The 20,982-nt window shown below is 37.7% G+C and overlaps 1 protein-coding gene across 6 annotated transcripts in view; it reads left to right on the forward strand.

The window, feature by feature from the left end:
• The window catches only part of B4GALT4 (beta-1,4-galactosyltransferase 4), an 86,400-nt gene that overhangs the window by 43,120 nt on the left and 22,298 nt on the right, over positions 1–20,982 (forward strand). Inside the window, exon 1 of one of the 6 annotated variants that reach the window (XM_074331561.1) lies at positions 16,033–16,370. The exons of 3 other annotated variants lie outside the window; for them this stretch is intronic. The gene's annotated coding sequence lies outside the window, so the exon portion shown is untranslated. Of the gene's footprint in view, positions 1–16,032; positions 16,608–20,982 lie in introns of those variants that run through there. 2 more of the 6 variants (XM_019729680.2, XM_019729681.2) reach the window with 2 other exon arrangements.

Genomic DNA, 20,982 nt, shown 5'->3' on the forward strand with positions numbered 1-20,982 from the left:
ACATGTTATTGTCCTTCAATCGAGTTGTGGAGGGCACAGCCCACCATCTCATGTGGGAATTAAACCGGCAACCTTATTGTTGAGAACTCACACTCTCTCCAACTGAGCCATCTGTCTGCCCCACTGGCAACTTAGCTGCAGCTCATTGTTTTCAATCTAGTTGTGGAGGGTGCAGCTCACTGACCCATGTGGGAATCAAACCAGCAACCCTGTTGTTAAGAGCTCGTGCTCTAACCAACTGAGCCACCCGGCCACCCTTTATTCTTATCTTGAGAACACTGTATGCAGAAATTAGTTTGAAGACAGGAATTACATTAATAATAGGTTACAGATATGTTACCCTCAGTATATAATTGTGCCCTTAAAATTGTGAACATTTTTAAGTTGGATAATATAGACCTGTTGTTTTTCATAATACCTGTTGGATATATGTTTCCAAGTTTGTGGGGGTTAGTGGTGATGGGGAAATGGTGCTATTAATAGTTTGTAATAAAAATTGCACTTGGAAAATCTTAACTATGTGTCAGGGAACATTCTGCCTTTTTCAATCCTCAATACACAAATATTTAGTTCTCCATATTGATCCTTAAAACAGCTAGTCAAATGCAAACAAATCTCATTTACTTGTGCACTTTTTCAAAGTAAGTGTGTGTGTGTGTGTGTGTGTGTGTTTGTATCTATCATCTATCTATCTCACACTGAATCGATTTCATGGGAAGTGCTCTCTGATTTCCTGGAACTTGATTATTTAAAGCAGCCACAGGATTTTGCTCTAATTCTAGGTATTTAGAAGAACTGCTTCAATTGTGTGTCTGCCTAGGGATGTTTAAAACCTTTCAAAGTAACATGTGTATGCCTGGCTTTACTCTTAAAAAGGATCCTCCCTAAGCCCCTGCATTTCTCAGACAGTCCTGGTTTCAAACATTCTGTCCTACTATTAAGCCAATGCACGTGTCCTGATTTTTGCTTTAGAAAATATGGCCGATGTTATGAGTTGAATGTATCCCCCTAAAATTCATATGTTGAAATTCTAACCCCCAGTATTTCAGAATGTGAAATTCTTGGAAATAGGGTATTTGTGATGTAATTGGTTAAGATGTGGTCAAACTGGAGTAAGATGAGTCCCTGATGAATAAGACGTGTCCTTATAAAAGGTAGAGTTTTGGTCACAGACATGCACACAGGGAGAATGTCATGTGATGATAAAGGCAGCGTTTGGAGTGAGGCTTCTATAAGCTAAGGAATGCCAAGGATTGTCAAGAAACCACCAGAAACTAGGGGAGAGGTGTGGAACAGATCCATTCTCACAACCCTTAGAAGGAACCAACCCTGCCAACACCTTGATTTTGACTTCCAGCATCCAGGATTGTGAGAGAATTAATTTCTGTTGTTTTAGCCACCCAGATTGTGGTACATAGTTTATTATGGCAGTGGTAGCAAACTAATACAGCCAACACAGTTAAGGAGCAGAGTTAACCCTCAGTCCTGCATTGGAACATGTTACTCTAATGATCAAATTAGTAACAGTTTAAGTAATCTCAGAAGAAATCTCTGGGTGGAGCTCCAGGAAATAAAATCTGTATCTCTACCTGGCATTGGCATTAATAATGCTCATTTCAGCAAGGAGCTCCAATAGAGGTCAAGGAGAATAGTTACAAAAACAGCCAGGGATTCACCTGAATGTAGAGGATGGTGTGCTGTGCGGGATGGGGGGACTCCTTTTCACAACACTTCAATGTTTTGAAGGCCTATTCTTGGGATGCCAGAGAAAGGAAGCTCTGTAGCCGCTCTGCAGCTTTCCTGAGTGGGCCTCTCTGGCCCTGGTCCCTTGCTCCTTCATCCCCTTCCACACCTCTGCAAGGGCTTCCATGGAGAAGTTATATCCCTTCCATATCCCAGGAACTAAAGGCTAGAGTTTTCTTTTTTCTTTTTTTTTTTTTTTAGGTATTTTATTCTTTTTGTTGCAATTGCAAAAGGAATTGTTTTTTATATTTCTTTTTCTGAGATTTCATTGTTAATATATAGGAATGCAATGGACTTTTGTACGTTGATTTTATAGCCAGCAACTTTACTGTATTTGTTGATTGTTTCTAATAGCTTTTTGGTGGTCTTTAGGGTTTTCTATATATAGTATCATGTCATCTGCAAAGAGTGATAATTTAACTTCTTCATTCCCAATTTGGATGCCTTTTATTTCTTTCTCTTGCCTGATTGCTCTGGGAAGGACTTCCATCACTATGTTGAAAAGCAGAGGTGATAGGGAACAGCCCTGTCATGTTCCTGAACATAAAGCAAAGGGCTTCAGTTTTTCACCATTAATTATGAAATTAGCTGAGGGTTTGTCATATATGGCCTTTATTATGTTAAGGTATTTTCCTTCTATACCTATTTTATTAAGTGTTTTAATCATAAATGGATGTTGTATCTTGTCAAATGCTTTTTCTGCATCAATTGATATAATCATATGATTTTTGTGCTTTATTTTGTTTATGTGATGTATCACATTGATGGATTTGCGGATGTTGAACCATCCTTGTGCCCCTGGGATGAACTCCACTTGGTCGTGATGAATAATCTTTTTAATGCATTGTTGTATTCGATTTGCTAGAATTTTGTTTAGGATTTTTGCGTCTGTATTCATCAGAGATATTGGTCTATAGTTTTCTTTTTTTGTGTTGTCCTTACCCGGTTTTGGTATTAGTGTAATGTTGGCCTCATAAAATGAGTCAGGGAGTACTGTCTCTTCTTCAATTTTTTGGAAGAGTTTGAGCAGGATTGGTATTAGATCCTCTTTGAAAGTTTGGTAAAATTCACTAGTGAAGCCATCTGGTCCAGGACTTTTGCTTTTGTGAAGGTTTTGGATGACTGATTCAATTTCGTTACTTGTGATTGGTCTGTTTAGATTTTCCAGTTCTTCATGGTTCAGCCTTGGAAGGCTATATGTTTCTCAGAACTTGTCCATTTCTTCTAGGTTATTGAATTTGGTGGCATATAGTCCTTCATAGTATTCTTGGATGATCCTTTGTATTTCTGTGGTTTCCGTGATATCTTCCCCTTTTTCATTTCTGATTTTGTAAATTAGTGTCTTCTCTCTTTTTATCTTAGCACTTCATCCTAAAACATCAGACTATACATTTTTTTTCTAGTGTACATGGAACATTCTCAAGGATAGACCATATATTGGGACATAAAATCAGCCTCAGCAAATTTAAGAAGATTGAAATCATACCAAGCATATTCTCTGATCACAAGGCTTTGAAATTGGATATCAACTGAAAAAAGAAAGCAGGAAAATACACAAATACATGGAGATTAAACAACATACTTTTAAAGAACAACCTGGTCAAAGTAGAAATTAGAGGAGAGGTCAAAAGATACATAGAAACAAATGACAATGAAAATACATCCTACCAAAATTTTTTGGATGCAGTGAAAGCAGTTTTAAGAGGGAAATTTATCTCATTACAGGCCTATCTCAAGAAACAATAAAAATCCTAGATAAATAACCTCACGTTACACCTTAAAGAACTAGAAAAAGAAGAACAAATGAAACCCAAGGTCAGCAGAAGAAAGGAAATAACAAAAATCAGAGCAGAGCTAAATGAAATAGAGAACAAAAAGACAACAGAAAAAATTAAAGTGACAAAGAGCTGGTTCTTTGAAAAGATTAACAAAAATTTTTTTTTTCTTAATAGGACTTTATTGGGGAACAGTGTGTACTTCCAGGACTTTTCCAAGTCAAGTTGTTGTCCTTTCAATCTTTGTGAAGGGCGCAGCTCAGCTCCAGGTCTAGTTGCCGTTGTTAGTTGCAGGGGGCACAGCTCACCATCCCTTGAGGGAGTTGAGGAGTGGAACCAGCAGCCCTGTGGTTGAGAGCCCACGCGCCAACCAACTGAGCCATCTGGCCATCTGGGAGCTCAGTGGCAGCTCATTGACTTTATTCTAGTTTCAGAGGGCACAGCTCGCTGACCCATGTGGGAATCGAACTGGCAGTCCTGTTGCCCAGAGTTTGCGCTCTAACCAACTGAGCCACCCCTCCGCCCCAAGGCTAGAGTTTTTAAGAGAGTCTGTAAAGTCTGACTATTTAAACTCAAATTTATTGTGTGTCTTCTATATGCCAGACACTGGGTTTGGTGCTGAGGACACTAAGTGAGAAAGTCAGCATCTCCATGCCCTCGTGGAGAGCCAGGTACACTGGCAATTGTCATATCATGAGGTAAATGGCATGCTGAGAGCATTGAAGTCGGAGTGCCTGATTGCCTGGCAAAGTCAGAGAGGGCATCTTAGAGGAGGTGACCACGGTGGAAATTTGAAGCATGACTAATTGCTCCTGCAGATAATAAGGAGAAGACTTTCTGGACAGCAAGAAGAGCGTTTCTAGAGACACAGAAATGTGTCTTGTTCAGGGAATGGAAAGCAAGAGACAGTGTTGGATGTGGGAGAGATTGGTGGCATGTCTAGTGTGTGCTAGTCCAGAGTTGATCCTGTAGTGGGGAACCATGGGAGAATTTTGAGCAGGGAGTCTGTGAAGTGTCAGCTAAGTCTGGCAGTGATGTGGGGTCAGGGGAGGGACAGAGGGAGGCTACAAAACCAGAGGAAGGGCACTGACAGTTCTCCTTACCTTCTACTCTAAGTGAGAGGTGGAAATGCATCCTGTTGAATGCCTAACTTCTGGAGTTAAACTCGTTGGGGTCAGAATCTGGCCCTGTCATGTACGTTAGTCCCACAGTTAATTTGTTGTGAAGCCTAAATATGAAATCAGAGGGTCTAGTAAGGTAATTTAATTTATCTGCATGAATACTATATTTTGCATGGAAAATAAGCCATCGTAGATTCTAGGAACTGTGGAGCTATAAGTTTAACCTCTATCCCTAGGAATTATTTGTAAGACCATCATCACAAAGTTGATTTGCATACTTCTTAAATTGTATGTAATATATTGGCCTTACAGGAATTTGGCTTGAATTATTAAAATGCCCAGAACAGGCAGCCCAGTAATCGTTAACATTTGAGATGTGGGTTTGCCATCTAGTGGGCATCTTGGAGTGTGTATGCATCACAGACACATACAGCGCGCATACACACCCACACAGTTTCCATCAATGGCTCTTAATCTTTCTCCCCCATCCTCAACACTTAAAGGTCAAAAGGTATTTTGGACACATCGCTATTTGTAAAACTGTCTTAGTTTATATGTGTTAGGGGTATGAGAATGCTTTATGATGTGTGTGCTTGCACACACAGTCAGGAATAGCATCACGTGGAGGGCTCTTTCAAACTACGTGTACTCCTCCACGTGTGTTTTCTTGCTCCCGTTTGAGAATTACTGTTCTAGAAAAGAAGGTAGAAAGATATATTGCCACCATGAAGGCACAGTGCCTGCTCCCTAGTAGACACTCAGTAAATATTTGTTTCTTACCTCTTCTTCTCCCTTACCCTCTCCCATAAAAGCTGAATTCCAAATTACCGTTCAGCAGTTCAATGTGTGTTTGGTGTGTGAAGCATTACTTCATGTGAAGCAAGTCGTTGGCTCAGCACGTACAAAGATGAATAAAACCTAGCTCCTGTCATTAATAAGATGCTTACAGCAGAGAAACTTAGAGCTTTGTAACTAATTCCAGCAGTATGTATCACCAATGTTCATTTGGGATAGATTTTTTTGGAAATTAGAATTTGTTTTTCTTTGAGAAATAACGTGACAATAATGTTAGCTCTCCCAGAATAAGAAGAAAGATCCTTGTGGTAAGGGATGAAATGAACATCAGGAGAAGCTTGATTTATATTTGAATGGGTGGAGACTTAGAAGAGGATATAGGCCCAGAAAGGGAAGGGAGGGAGGTAGAGAAAAGGAGATGAGAGTCCATGTGAGAGCTGTTTTGTGGAGGTTTGAAGAGAAGGACCGAGATTTGGGAGCAGCTACCTACCATATGGGATAAGATACTGAGAGAGGGTCAGGGATAGGAGGTTTTAAAAGGTTTTGTTATGTATTATGAGTGGAACCCCCTTTAGTGTTTTCATGACACTGCAGTAAGATTTAAACTGCCTCTGTTATTTTTGGATGTGGGTTAGTGTTTCTTTGGAAAATAGACCGTGTGGAGACAGGCTGTGGAATTGGCTTAGCTTTCTTTATGTGGAAAATATAAACGTTCAGACCATAAAACTTAAAAAATAGATACATTATGTTTTCCTCATAGACTTTAAAACCCAAATTAACCAAAACTAAAATAACATTGTATAAGGAATACCTATTATAAAAGTAATACACTTGGTTAAAAAATTCATAAGGTATAGAATGGTGTTAAATGGAAAAAGAAAAAAGTTTCCTGCTTCATTCCTTAACCATCTCTTTCACCTCCTTGTTTTACCACCCATAGGTAAAACCTGTGAGAGTTCGTTTTTAATTCTTTTGGTGGTTAGTACTGTAATAATAAACTCTATGTTTACACCACTGTTTCTTGATTTATCTAGAGTCGTGCATCCTATTAATGAAGGGAACATGTTCTGAGAAAGTTAGCTGATTTCATCATTGTGCGAACATCATAGAGTACACTTACACAAAGCTATTGGGATAGCTTGCCACACACCTTGGCTGTATGTATAGCTCCTAGTCTACAAGCCTGTACAGCATGTTACTGTACTGAATACTGCAGGCAATTGTAACACAGTGGTAAGTATTTGTGTATCTAAACATATCTAATCATAGAAAAGGTACAGTAAAAATATGGTATAAAAGATAAAAAATGGTACACCTATATAGGTACCTGTGTAAGGCACTTGCCATGCGTGGAGCTTGCAGGACTGGAAGTAGCTCTGGGTAAATCAGTGAGTGGAGAGTGAATGTGAAGGCCTACTGTACACTACTGTAGACTTTGTAAACACTGTACACTCAGGCTACACTAAATTTATAAAACAATTTGAGACTAAATCAAGCACAGGAGAAAAGAATGCAATCAAGAGATGAGGTAAACACAGGGCAGCCGGTTAGCTCAGTTGGTTAGAACGCAGTGTTCTAACAACAAGGTCGCCCATTAGATCCCTACATGGGCCACTGCGAGCTGCACCCTCCACAACTAGATTGAAACAACTAGACTTGGAACTGATGGGAAAAACACACTTGAAAAAAAGAAAAAAGAAAAAAGAGATGAGGTAAACATGAGATGTGTGAGACTGCTGCAAACAGTAAAACACAGCATACTGTTTTACAGTAAACATTTTTTTAATAAGTAGAAAGAGTACACTCTAAAATAATGATAAAATGTGTAGTAAAGACATAAACCAGTAACATAGTCATTTATTACCATTATCAAGTATTATTTACTGTACATAATTGTACGTGCTGTACTTTCATACGACTGGCAGGGCCGTCAATTTGTTTACACCAGTATCACCACAAACACATGAGTAATGCGTTGAGCTACAATCTTAAACTAGCTACGACGTCACTAGGCAATAGAAATTTTTCAGCTCCATTCTAATTTATAGGACCACCATCATTTGTATATGTGGTCCATTGTTGACCAAAGTGTCGTTATGCGATGCATGACTATTTTATTCGGTGTCTGTTGACCCCATTCTATGAATGATGAGAAATACAGCTCACTGAGACTATACATTTTTTCCCGCTTCATGTGCTTTGTTAATTATATTATTTTCCATTTTTCTCTTAGTTATTATTATAAGTTTAAATACTATATTTAAACTTTGAATTCTTTGTTGATCTTTCTTACTGACTTGTAATTTTTTTACATCAGGGAATTTCATCCCATTTCTGTAATGTGAATTATAAATATTTCCTCCAAACTTATTTGTCTTTTGACTTTTTATATGCTTTTGCCATGCAATTTCTTTAATGTTTTGAATTTATCCATATATTCTTATTATAATTTCTGAGTATTGAATCATACTTATAAAGGTAACCCGCCACACTTGTAGATAATAAAATATTCTCCCATGTTTTTCCGTAGTGTTATGCACAATTTGATAAGTTTTGGTTATATGTATAACATGTGAAATTATCATCACAATCAAGATATTGGACATGTCCACCACCCCTAAAATTTTCTCATACCTCTTTGTTATTCCTCCCTCTTGTATCTCTCAGGTCCTAACTGCAGGCAACTATTCTGTTTCCTATTTGATTTCTTTTCTTGCTGTAGATTAGTTTGCATTTTCTAGAGTTTTGTATAAATGGAATCACACAGTATGTGCTCTTTCTTTCCTGACTTCTTTTACTCAGTATAATTTTGAGTTCATCCATGTTGTTGCAGTTATCAATAGTTCATTTGTTTTTATTACTGAGTAGTATTCCATCATATGGATATAGCACAATTTGTTTGTTAATTAACCTTGATGGTCATTTGGGCTGTTTCCAGTTTTTGGTGATTCCAAATAAAGGTGTTAAGACCATTCATGTCCATCTTTGTATGGACATATATTTTCTTTTCTCTTGGATGAATATATAGGAATGAAATGGCTGGATCATATGGTAGGTGTATGTTTAATTTTTTAAGAACTTGTCAAACTGTTTTCCAAACGTGTTGCACCATTTTACATTCCTGTAAAAGTGTATGAGAGTCCCAGTGGCTCCATATCCTTGGGATGGTCAGCCTTGTTAATTTTAGCCATGCTAAATAGGTATCTAGTGATGGTTTTGATTTGTATATTTCTAATGACTAATGCTGTTGAGGATTTTTTCTTATGCTTATTTGCACTCCTATATCTTCTTTGGTGAAATGTCTGCTCCTATCTTTGCCCATTTTTAAAAACTTGGTTGTTTTCCTTGTTGTTGAGTTTTGAGAGTTCTTTATATATTTTGTATACAAATCCTTTATCAGACAAGTTTTTTGAAAAAAATTTCTCCCAGTCTGATTCATTCTTCCATTTTCTTAACAGAAGTTTTAGTTTTTAAGTCCAGTTTAAAAGATTTTTTTTCCTATGTTTTCTTCTAGACATTTTATAGGTTTTGGTTTTACATTTAGGTCTGTGGTTCATTTTGAGTTAAGTTTTGTAAATGGTGTGAGGTGAGATATGTTTTTTTAAGGGAGATCTAGTTGTTCCAGCACTATTTATTGAAAAGGCCATCCTTTCCTCACTGCATTGCATTTGTGCCTTTGTCAAAAACCCATATATGTATGGTTTCATTTCTGGAACCTTGATTATGTTCCACTAATCTGTCTATCTTTATGTTTATATCATACTGTTTTAATTATGGTAGCTTTATAGTAATTCTTGAAACAATGTTCTTTTTCAAGGTTGTTTTAAGGAATTCTAAGTCCTTTGTATTTCCATATGATTTTTAGAATCAATTTGTCAATTTCTGAAGAAAAACAACCTGCTGGGATTTTTTATTAAAAATACATTGAATCTACAGACCAATTTGGGGAAAATTGACATCTTGACAATATTGATTCTTCTGACCCATGAACAATGTATATATCTCTATTTAGATCTCTTGAATTTCTCTCAGCATTGTTTTGTCACTTTCAGTATAAGAGCTTTTACATTATTTGTCACATTTATCCCTAAGTCTTTCATATTTTTTGACGATATTTAAGTGGTATTTAAAATTTTCAATTTCCACTTGTTCATTGCTAATATATAGAAATTCAGTTCATTTTTTTATATTGATCTTATATCTTTCAATCTCACTAAATTCATTTATTAATTTTAGTAACATTTTTGTATATTGCGTTGGAATTTTTACAGAGAAAATCGTGTCATCTATGAATAAAGACAGTTTTTATTATTTCTTTCCAATCTGAATTCCTTTTATTTCTTTTTTAGAAATATGATTTCATCTGATTTTTCTTTTTAGTTACTAGTATGATTTTTGAATGTTAAACTAACACTTCGTTCTTGGAATGATTTCAACTTAGTCATGATGTATTATCCTTTTTTTATACTGTTGAATTTGATGTTAAAATTATACTGAGAGTTTTTGTATTTATGTATAATGTTTAATAGAAGTGGTGACAGAGGACATCCCTGTCTTGTTCCTGATATTAGTGGGAAAGCATTCAGTCTTTCACCATTGAAGACGATGTTAGCTCTAGGTTTTTCCTAAATGTCTTTTATCAGGTTGAAGAAGTTCCTTCACATTTCTAGTTTGCTAAGAATTATCGGGAATGGATATTGAATTTTGTGGATGCAATTTTTGGTAATTACATGTTTTTTTTCTCTTTTGGTTTTCTCTTTTGGTTCTCTTATGGTGAATTATTGTTTGATTTTTGAATGTTTGGCCAATCCTTCATTCTTAGGATAAACCCACCTTAGTTGGTCATGTTGTATTATCCTTTTTCACACTGTTGGATTCAATTTGCTAAAATTTTGTTTAGAATTTTTCTTCTATGTACATGAGCGATATTAATCTTAGTTTCATTTCTTGTAATATTTTATCTGGGTTTGGTATCAGGGTAATGCTGTACTCATAGACTGAGTTGGGAAGTATTTCTTCCTCTTCATTTTCATGGGGAAAATCTTGTTTAGAATTAGTATTATTACTTCCTTGTATAGAATTACTATTGGTACAAATACTAATTTGTATAGAATTAGTATTATTTCTAATCTTGTGTAGAATTAGTATTATTTCTACTAGACAGTGAATTACAGAATTCATTCGCTGTCTGAGCCTGGAGTTTTCAGTGTCAAAGAATTTTAATTACTAGTTATATGTGGATTTTCGACTATGCAGGGGGTCAGCACCCCTAACACCCGCATTGTTCAAAGATCAATTGTACAATTTCAATTTCGTTAATAAATATAGTGCTGTTAAGGTTATCTAATTCTTCTTGTGTGAGGTGTGGTAATTTATGTTTTTCAAGGAATTTGTCCATTTTATCTAAGTTGTGAAATTTATTGGCATAAACTTATTCATAATAATCTTATTATCCTTTTAATACTGTGGAGATTCTAAGATACCTTAGAATCTGTGGAGATGTCACGTTTCTAATTCTTGATATTGATAATTTTTTTCTGTTTTTCTTTTTCTCTGATTAGTCTAGCTAGAGCTTAATCCATTTTATTGATCCTCTTAAAGAATCAGCCTTTGCTTTACTTGATTCTCTCTATTGTTTTCTTCATTTCTATTTCATTGATTTCTACCTTTATCTTTATTATTTCCTTTCTTCTGCTTACTTTAATTTACTCTTTCTTTTCTAGTTTTTTAAGGTAGAAGCTGAGATCATGGATTTGAGAGCTTTCTTTTCTAATATAGACATTTAGTGCTACAAGTTTTCCCTTAAGTATTGTGTTAATGGCATTTACAAATTCTGACATGTTGTGTTTTCATTTTCATTCAGTTCAAAATACTTTTGAATTTCTCTTTTGATTTCTTCTTCCATTTCCCAGTTATTTAGAATAGTGTTGTTTATTTTTCTAATACTTGGGGATTTTCCAAGGATCTTTAGTTGTTGATTTTTAATTTATTAATAATTCCTCTGTGGTTAGAGAACATACTTTGTATAATTTGAATTCTATTGAATTTTATTAAGTCTTGTTTTGTGATTCAGAATAGTTATCTGTGCACTTGAGAAAAATGTGTATTGTGCTACTTTTGGGTAGTGTTCTATAAATGTCAATCAGGTCAGTGTTGTTTAAATCTTCTATATCCTCACTGATTTTGCACAGTTGGTCTAGCAGTTATTGAGAGAGGAGTATTGAAATCTCTGACTGTAATTGTTAATTTATCTATTTCTTTGTGCAGCTCTACCAGTTTTTATTTTACGTATTTTGAAGAACTGTTATTATGTTCATAATTGTTTAGAATTATTACTTCCACTTGATTAATTGATTCCTTTATCCTTATAATGATAAAATAACTCTTTATCCCTGGTAATATTCTTTGCTTTAATTTTAAAGTAGCTAATCTTTTTTCCTTTTGACTAGTATTAGCTTGGTATATCTCTTTCCATTCTTTCACCTTTAATGTATTTGTTATATTATTTTTATATTTAAAGTGCACTTTTTGTAGGCAGCGTATAGTTGGGTATTGCTTTTCTATCCAATCTGATAATCTTTGCCTTTTAATTAGGGTATTTATACCATTCAAATTTAATGTGGTTATTAATGTGGTTAGGTTTGACTATATCATCTTACTATTTGCTTTCTGTTTATCTCATTTGTTTTATATTTTTCCCTTTTTTCTGTTTTACTACCTTCTTTTGGACTAATTCAATTTCTTTTTTTGGTTTGATTTTATCTTCTTTGATTCATTATTAGTTATAATTCTTTACTGATTGCTTAAGGGTTTATGATATACATATTGTTGAGCGGACAAATAATTCTCCAGGTAGTCCACCAGAAGAGCGGTTTATTCGGGAAAAGAAAAAGAAACAAAACCACCAAGGAAAGTGTGAATGCACATTTCCCAGCCAGTGTTTCAACTGGCTGCCCACGTTCAAAAAGAAAGAGAGCCTTCCCAAGGTGACCTCTATGTTTTATATGAATCCCTCCCCAAGAAGTTACCACAAAGTTTAATAGGAAGTCAGGACTAGAGTTAACAAAGGGCCCAGCTCTACCCATAGTCCTCCCAGCTCTATGGTTAATCATCTTAAGATGCCAGTTCACTTTTATCAATATTTGTCTGTCACAGTCTACCTTAAAGTGACATTATACAACTTCATGTGTAGTGTAAGAATCTTATAATAGAATTATTTCATTTGCCCCCTTCTGTCCTATAAGCTATTATTATCATGCACTTTATTTTTCATTTCTAAAACTTCAATTTGGGTCTTTATATCTTTGCTCTCTAACTTTTTAAATTTGTGGAATACTGTCATGATAACTGTCTTAATGTTCTTCTCTGTTAATTCTAACATCTATATCAGATCTAGATCACTTTTGACTGATTACTTGTCAGTGTGTTTTCCCTATCAGTAATGTCTTCCTGCCTCCTTGTATAACTAGCAATCTTTGTTTGGATGCCAGACATTGTGAATTTTACCTTGCTGAGTGCTGGACATTTTTGTAGCTCTATAAAGCTTCTTGAACTGGTTCTTGGAGACACTTAAGTTATTTGGACATAGTTTGGTCCTTTTGGGTCTTGTTTTTACAATATAGTAGGCAGATCTGGAGCAATGTTCTTTGTAACACTAATTTTTCTCTATTAGCAAGGCGAGACTTTCCTGAATATTTTACCCAGTGCATTGTGAATTATGACTTTTTCCAGTCTGGCTGGTGGAAACTGGCCCTATTCCCAACCCAGTGTGAATGACAAAAACTATTCCCTCTAATCCTCACAGATGGTGCTTGCCCTGGCCCAGGACAGTTTCCTTACGTGCATGCATTGATCATGACTACTTGAGGGGGACTCTCTCTGTAGATCTTTAGTATTCTATCTCTGTGCATCTGTCTTCTCTCTGTTATTCTGTCCTGTGAACTCTAGCTGCTTCGATCTCCTTGAACTCTATGTTCTGTCTCCTCAACTCAGGGAGTCTGCCAGGCTGTCTCACTTTCCCCTCTCTCTGCCATGGCTTGGAAACTCTCTCAAGGTAGTAAGCTGAAAAAACTATAGGACTCACCTTATTTGTTTTCTGTTTCTCAGAGATCACTGTCCTTTGTTGCCTGATATAGAAAATCTTGAAAACTGTTGTTTTTCGTCTGTGTATTTTGTCTTCTTTTTTAGATGCTTTAGATGGGATAGTACATGTGGTTCTTATTACTTCATCTTGGCCAGAATGGGTAGTCTAATCATTGCTTTTTCCTCTTTGAGCTTTAATCCTTTTTCTTTTTTTAAATAACGGCTTAGACAAGTTGTAAAAATTATTCAAGTAACACCTGTATACATTAGTCTAGAGTCACCAAATGTAAATGTTTTGCCACATTTGTGTGCTCTATCTCTCCTTCCCCACTTCTCTCTCTCTGTCTCTGTCTCTCTCCCTCCCCCTACACACACACACACACACACACACACACACACACATTTTAACTGAGTCATTTGAGAGAAATTGCACACATCATGGTACTTCATTAAATAATTCTTAATGATAAGTCACTTTTGTATATAATCAATGCAATGATCAAATTCAAGAAATTTAACATTGATAGACTATTATCATATAATATATGGTCTGCTTTGATGATCTATTGCTATATAACAAATCACCTCAAACCTTAGAGACTTAAAACAACAATTTATTGCTATTATATCTCATGATTCTGTGGGTTAGGAATTCAAGTATGGCACAGTGGGGAGGGCTCACCTCTGCTCTGTGACGTCTGGAACCTCAGCTGGGGGTGATTCTGGGGGTTGGAACTGTTGGAAGGTGGCTGGGCAACTCTTGGCTTTTCCACATGGCTAACGTGGTTTTTCTCACAGCATGGCAGCCTCAGGGTAGCTGGGCATCTTACATGTTGGCCAAGGTTCAAAGAACAAGTAATTCTAGAGATCACCAATAATATAAACTGGCATTTCACATGAGGTGATGCCCCAAGGGCATAATATCACCTTTATCACATTTCTGCCAAAAAAGCATAAGTGGAATTTAATCATGAGGAAACAATCAGACAAGCCCAAAGTAAGTAATATTCTATAAAACAACTGAGGTATTGAGTTAGGGATTTAACATATGAATTTTGGGCAGATATGATTCAGCTCATAATAGAGTCAAAGGAGACTCCTTTATGTGTGGTCCTCAACTAGAAAAACGTTGCTACAAAGTATATTATTGAGACAACTGGCAATGAATATGTACAGTGTGGTAGATTAAAAATAACCTCGAATTCTTCAATATTCCTTTTACTGAGACATGGGGATATATTTCCCCTGCATTTGAATCTGGGCTGCCCTGTGACTGCTTTGACAAAATAAAGTGGAAGAGGAGGCAGAAACTGCCTTTTAGATCTCGGGCTCAGAATTGGCATAGCTTCACTTCCACTCTACTTCATTTGTCAAAGCAGTCACAGGCCAGTCCAGGTTTAAACAAAGGGGAGACCTCTATTTCTCAGTGACAGGAATGTCAAATAATTCAAGGCTATTTTTATTTATTTATTTATTTTTAAAATATTTTATTGGGAAAGGGGAACAGGACTTTATTGGGGAACAGTGTGTACTTCCAGGACTTCTCCCAAGTCAAGTTGTTGTCCTTTCAATCTTATTTGTGGAGGATGCTGTTCAGCTCCAGGTCCAGTTGCCATTGTTAGTTGCAGGGGGCAGTAGCCCACCATCCCTTGCTGGAGTGGAGGAGTCCAACTCCGCAACCTTGTAGTTGATAGCCCACTGGCCCATGTGGGAATTGAACCAACAGACAGCCTGAGCCACCAGGCCACCCCTGAGGCTATTTTAAATCTACCGCACTACATATTCATTGCCAATTGTCTCAATAATATACTTTGTAGCATTTTTTTTCAGTCCAGGAATTTAGATGTCAAATCTCCTTAGTTTCCTTTAATCTAAAACAATTCCTCATCTTTCCTTGTCTTTCATGACATTGAAATTTTTGAAATGTACAGGCCAGTTGTGTTGTCGAATATTCCTTAATTTGGGTTTGTCTGATTGTTGCTCCATGGCTGTATTTTTGTCAGGGATACAATAAAGGTGAAGTCATGTCCTTAGAACATCACCCCGTGTGATGCCTAATTGCACTTCTGATGAAATTAACTTTGAGAACTTGGTTAAGGTGGTATCTGCCAGATTTCTCTAAGGTAATGGTACTTTATCCCCATTGTAATTGGTAATTTCTAGGGAATCCTTTTTTTTTTCTTTAAACATAAAAAATAAAACAAGCTTTTCTGTATTCTGTGTTAAATAATTCCACTATCTGCTGTCCTGGGCGGGGGGGGGGGAAGGGGGCGGGTTCTAAATCCGTTGGGTATTAGTTCTGCTGTCACTTGTATGTGGCCGCCTGTGCTTGGTAATTAAAAAAAAAAATTGAGAACTTGTATTTGCTTGAATCCTATGGGAATAAATGAAGGATGCGTCCTCCAGAATGGGTTTCCATCCTTTCTGCTTAGAGTACGGGGCACCTGGAACTCTTCAGTGCTCTTCCGCGGTCTTGTCTTGACGCGGAAGGCTCAGGTTTGGCTCTTCTTCCCACAGCTTAGCGAGCATTGATGGGGATTTAGGAAGCGCCCAGCACCTAGCGCAATACAGTCTCAAGGCTTTAAGATCACTTAAAGGACAAGTGGTCCACCGCTTTCCCCTCCGGCTACTTTTTCCATCCGCCAGCTGGATTCGGTCTGGCCCGCGGTGGAGCCGCAGGGCTTGCTAAGAGAGCTGCCGCTCCGCCTCCAGGGCAAGGCCGAGCCGACTGTCGGGGTGGGCCGGGGGCGGAGCCCGCGCGCGGGAGCCTCCTTTGGGCTGCAGGGCGGCCCCTGAGGCCTCTTCTCATCGCGTCCCTTTTCTCCCGGCGATGCTCGCCGCGGCGGGGCCTGGGGTGAGTAAGCCGGGCCTTGGCTCCACCGGCGGCCGGGAGGCGCAATTCCCTGCGCAGGGCGGTGGCGGGCTCCGCGTGGGGATCGCCAGGCGGCAGGCCCTGGGTCGTCCCGGGCTGAGTGGGCGCCCGTGGGCCGTCCTGCCTCACCCTAAGCCGAGGGGCCCGGCAGGGGGCCTGCGGAGGCCCAGCCGGGATGGAGGCACTCTGGCGCTCCCTCTGCCGCCGGCGGGGAGCCAGGTGAGATGCTGACAAGCAGGGAGAGATTCAAGGGTCGCGCCCCATCCCCTGGCCCGGCGTCACGATCCTGGGGTCGCCCCCCAGAATCTTTCTTCCAGCCGGCGCATCAACGTGAAAAAGCCCCTTCCTTCTCAGAGCCTCTTTCTCCAGGGTTCCTACCAGGAAATTGACAGCTGATCCCAGCCTGGGGGCCTGCAGGGACAGAGGAGTTGTGCCTGTCGTCTGGATTTTAAAGTACTTGAGAGACACTTGCCCTTAGGGAGGCTCTGTATCCATCCTGTGTCTGTCGATCGCTATCTGTTGATGTTTGGCTTTCCATTAGATAAGGATTAAACCTACGTTTGAAAAAAATAGAGAAGTCCAGGAGGATTGGAATTGAGAAAAGGCCTTTGAGTTGGTAGCCTTATGCCAGCAGGGTGGGTGTGCACCGCGCTGAAAAGTGTTCAAGAAGGGTGAGGGATGAGGACGTGGGGGTGGCCAGGGCACAGGGAGACCTTTCCAGCCGTTTGGTGACGAAAAGGAGGAGGAACATTGTAATTTGAGGGTTGAGGAGAGTTTTGTTGTTGTTTAATTTTTAAATTTGTATTTTTTTAAAAAGGAAAATAACATTGAAAATGCAAGAAAATCAAGGAATTTTGAATAGGGACGAATAGGATTCAGGGTCCAGGTTGAGAAACTGGGTTTAAAAAGAGGGGTGGAAGGCTACTTAGGCACCAGGGCTGGGCGGGAGTGCTGGAATGTGTGTCTCTAGGGGTTGGAGATAATGCTTGACAGGACCATAGTTTATCTTTTTGGAGAAGAATTGGCAGTTAAACCCCATGAAATTGCAAAAACTTTTGTGATCCATGCTTTGATCAGATAAAAAACATCTGTTAAAGTACTGAACTGTTGGATTACAGAATTTTGGGGGGTGGGGATAAAACTAACTTGTTTCCCCGAAAATAAGACCGGGTCTTATATTAATTTTTGCTCCAAAAGACACGTTAAGGCTTATGTTCAGGGGATTTCATCCTGAAAAATCATGCTAGGGCTTATTTTCCAGACAACATGGTAGTTCTGTTATTACATTTTATATGCCACTTGAAGAATAAGTATTTAGTATCTACGTTATTGGGATAGTAATAAATAATGTGTGCTTTTCCCAGAGATTAATGTAACTGATTTGAGAACTAACCATCTCTTTGAAGATCTTTTATTCAAGTGGGAACATCCAAAGCAAATCTGTGGTGGTTTTCTTTTCTTTCTTTTTTCTTTTTCTAATTAAAGTTTATTGGGGTGACAATTGTTAGTAAAGTTACATAGATTTCAGGTGTACAATTCTGTATTACATCATCTGTAAATCCCATTGTGTGTTCACCACCCAGAGTCAGTTCTCCTTCCATCACCATATATTTGATCCCCTTAACCCTCATCTACCACCCCTTACCCTCTGGTAACCACTAAACTATTGTCTGTGTCTATGAGTTTTTGTTTCTCATTTGTTTGTCTTGTTCTTTTGTTGTTTTTGGTTTCTTTCTTTTTTTTTAAGCCATCAATGAACAAGGGTTTCTCAAACCTACCCCGGTTCTTGTTGAAAATATAGATTCCCTGGCCTCACCTCAGGCCTCTGAAATAAAAATCTCTGTGGGTGGAGTTTAAGAATAGTAATTTCAGAGACCAACGGATTCTCTGGCATTGAAAATTATTAGGGGTGGCCGGTTAGCTCAGTTGGTTAGAGCATGGTGCTAATAACACCAACGTTGCCAGTTCGATCCCCGTAAGGGCCTCTGTGAGCTGTGGCCTCCTTAAAAAAAAAAAAAATTATTGGTAAGACTCAGGTTTTTCTTTGACATTTGGGTTTGTTGAGGCCTCTTTAGAACAGATCTCTTTGAGGGTTATATGAGTGAATTGCTGCCAAACTTATGTAACTAAAAATTATAATCGGTTTCTATTGTGTCATCTCTAAATTTTAATATATTTTAAAGGAAAATTATGTAGTCATTTTACATGAAAAAACAACAACAAAAAAACCAACAGTGTTTCTGATCATAAAAACCCCATTTTAGAAAAATTAGAAGATACGGAAGAAACAAAATTTTCTATAATTAGGAAACAACCACCAGTGATTCTTTCTGGCATTTTATATATAAAAGACATGCACACCACACACATATATAGCATAATTGGGATTGTATTCTGTATATATTTTTATATTCTATTTTTTTATTGCTGAGCTATTATGAGCACTTTTCCACATAGTTAAGTTTTTTAAGCGCCATTTTAATGAAAGCATATGTTCTATCATATGGAGGTACGATCATTGATTAAATTAGCTCCCTTTTGCTAACACTAATTCTTTTCAATTTTTGGTTATTTTAGTAATGTTGGTTTAATATTGTAGTCTACTTGTCTCATATTTTCCTTAGAATAAATTTCTAAATGATGGAGGCAAAAGCTGAAATACATTTCACTGCATTTCCTCATCAGAAGGAAAATGAACGTTTCTGAGGGATCTATTGCATTCCAGATCCATTCTCTTATTTCAGTGGTTCTGAAACTTTAATTCATTATGAGAATCACCTGGGCAGCTTGTTAAAAATTGATTTTCCTGAGTCCTAGGCCCAGATGCTCTGACCCATTAGCTCTGGAGTAGGGCCCAAGAATCTGCAATTTTAATAAGTTCCCTTCTGTATTAGAAAATAAGCCCATTTGGAACCACACTTTGAAAAATGCTTTTTAAATAAATGGCAAAACAGACTCAGAAATTTAGGTCACTTGTCCAGAGCCATTCATGCATCTGGTAACAAGATTTAAACTCAGCTCTTCATGACTTCAGAACCCTTGTTTTTTCCATTACCTAAGACTTTCTCAAACCTTCTCATTGGTGTGTCTTTAATGACTGCAGAAAGGGAAGTTCCATCGAGCCCACTGCAGGGTTATCTGTGATAGCTGGAAATGACATATAAGTGTGCATTGACCATCCATTAAAATCCCCCCTCAGAAATTCTTATGACTTCTGTTATGCTGCATAACATATACTGTATAAAACTGTTTTAGTTCTTTGCTAGTTAAATTTACTTCGTGTTTCCTGACCGTTACATGACAACTCTTGCTGTAAAGTGGTTGATGCAGGACCATCTGGTCACTCTTGCCCAGAGGTGGGGATACTGCTCCATTATGCTCTATGGGTTCAGGGAGGAAGGGTAATCGAAAGCAGCAGGTCCTCTTGGAGTCTGGAAAGAGGGGCGCTGCTTTGGAGTACTCAATGGCCGAGGAGCAGAAGGCGGGCATGACCAAGAGAACAGTACTACTATTGGAGATAGGGTCCTCTAACTTTCCCCCTTCTTTATTAAGCTTTATTTTTCCTTCTTTTTGCCATCTCATCCATTTTAGTAGTAGCCTGGGATTATGGTGCGTCCGTATGTATTTCAACTGGTATATCCTAGGAAGTCATTTATTATTTAACAAATCAAGCACCTGCTATGTCAGGTAAGTTTGAGGTAATAGGAATACAAAAATCAATGATTCTCCTTGAGAATTAAGTTAATTTGACTGCCATATGTTGGGTTATACTCAGTTTCCAACTTTTTTTAATTTTTAATTTTTAACTAATTTTAGACTTAGAGAAAAGTTGCAAAAATGGTTTAGAGAATTCACTCAACTTTCCCTACTATTAGCCCCTTACATAACCATGGTTCAGTTATCAATGCAATTAGCTACAGACCTTATTTGAATTTCATGTTTTCCTGCTAACCATTTTTTTCTTCTTAGCGTCATATTATCACTGATTCAGGAGATTGAGAGGTCTTATCACTGGTGATACTAACCTTGATCACTTGCTTAAGGTGATATCTGCTAGGTTTCTCCACTATAAAGTTACTGGTTTTTTTTCCTTTGTAGCTAATAATTTGCCTGAGGGAGATACTTTGAGACTATGCAAATGCTGTTTATCGTCAAAGTTCACCCACTCAGTTTTGTACCTATTGATGGATCTCATCTGCAACAATTATTACTGTGGTGTTTGCCTAGTGGTGATTTTTTTCATCTTCTGCTTCCTTATCAATTGGAAGTTTGCTGTAGGAAAGAACTACCCTTTCTCACCCTTGTGTTTAGTTGATCATTTGTATCAGTGTGGACTCATGGATATTCATTTTATTCTGTAGGTCAAATGCAATGCCATTGTCGACGTAAGAAACATCCAAACCTGTAGAGAATTTGTATAAGAATTTGTTATCTGAGCCAAACTGACAGTTTCTGGGAAGCAAGATCTCAAATGCTTTGAAGAGTAACAATTTTGCAGTTTTTTTTTTTTTTTTTAATGCATTTGAAATTGAGGAAGGAATGTAAGGAAGATTACATGAAAGTGGGAGAAAGCCAGGTGGGATTGGATTATAGG

Source organism: Rhinolophus sinicus, linkage group LG01 (assembly GCF_036562045.2).
Source record: "Rhinolophus sinicus isolate RSC01 linkage group LG01, ASM3656204v1, whole genome shotgun sequence".
Classification (NCBI taxonomy): domain Eukaryota; kingdom Metazoa; phylum Chordata; class Mammalia; order Chiroptera; family Rhinolophidae; genus Rhinolophus; species Rhinolophus sinicus.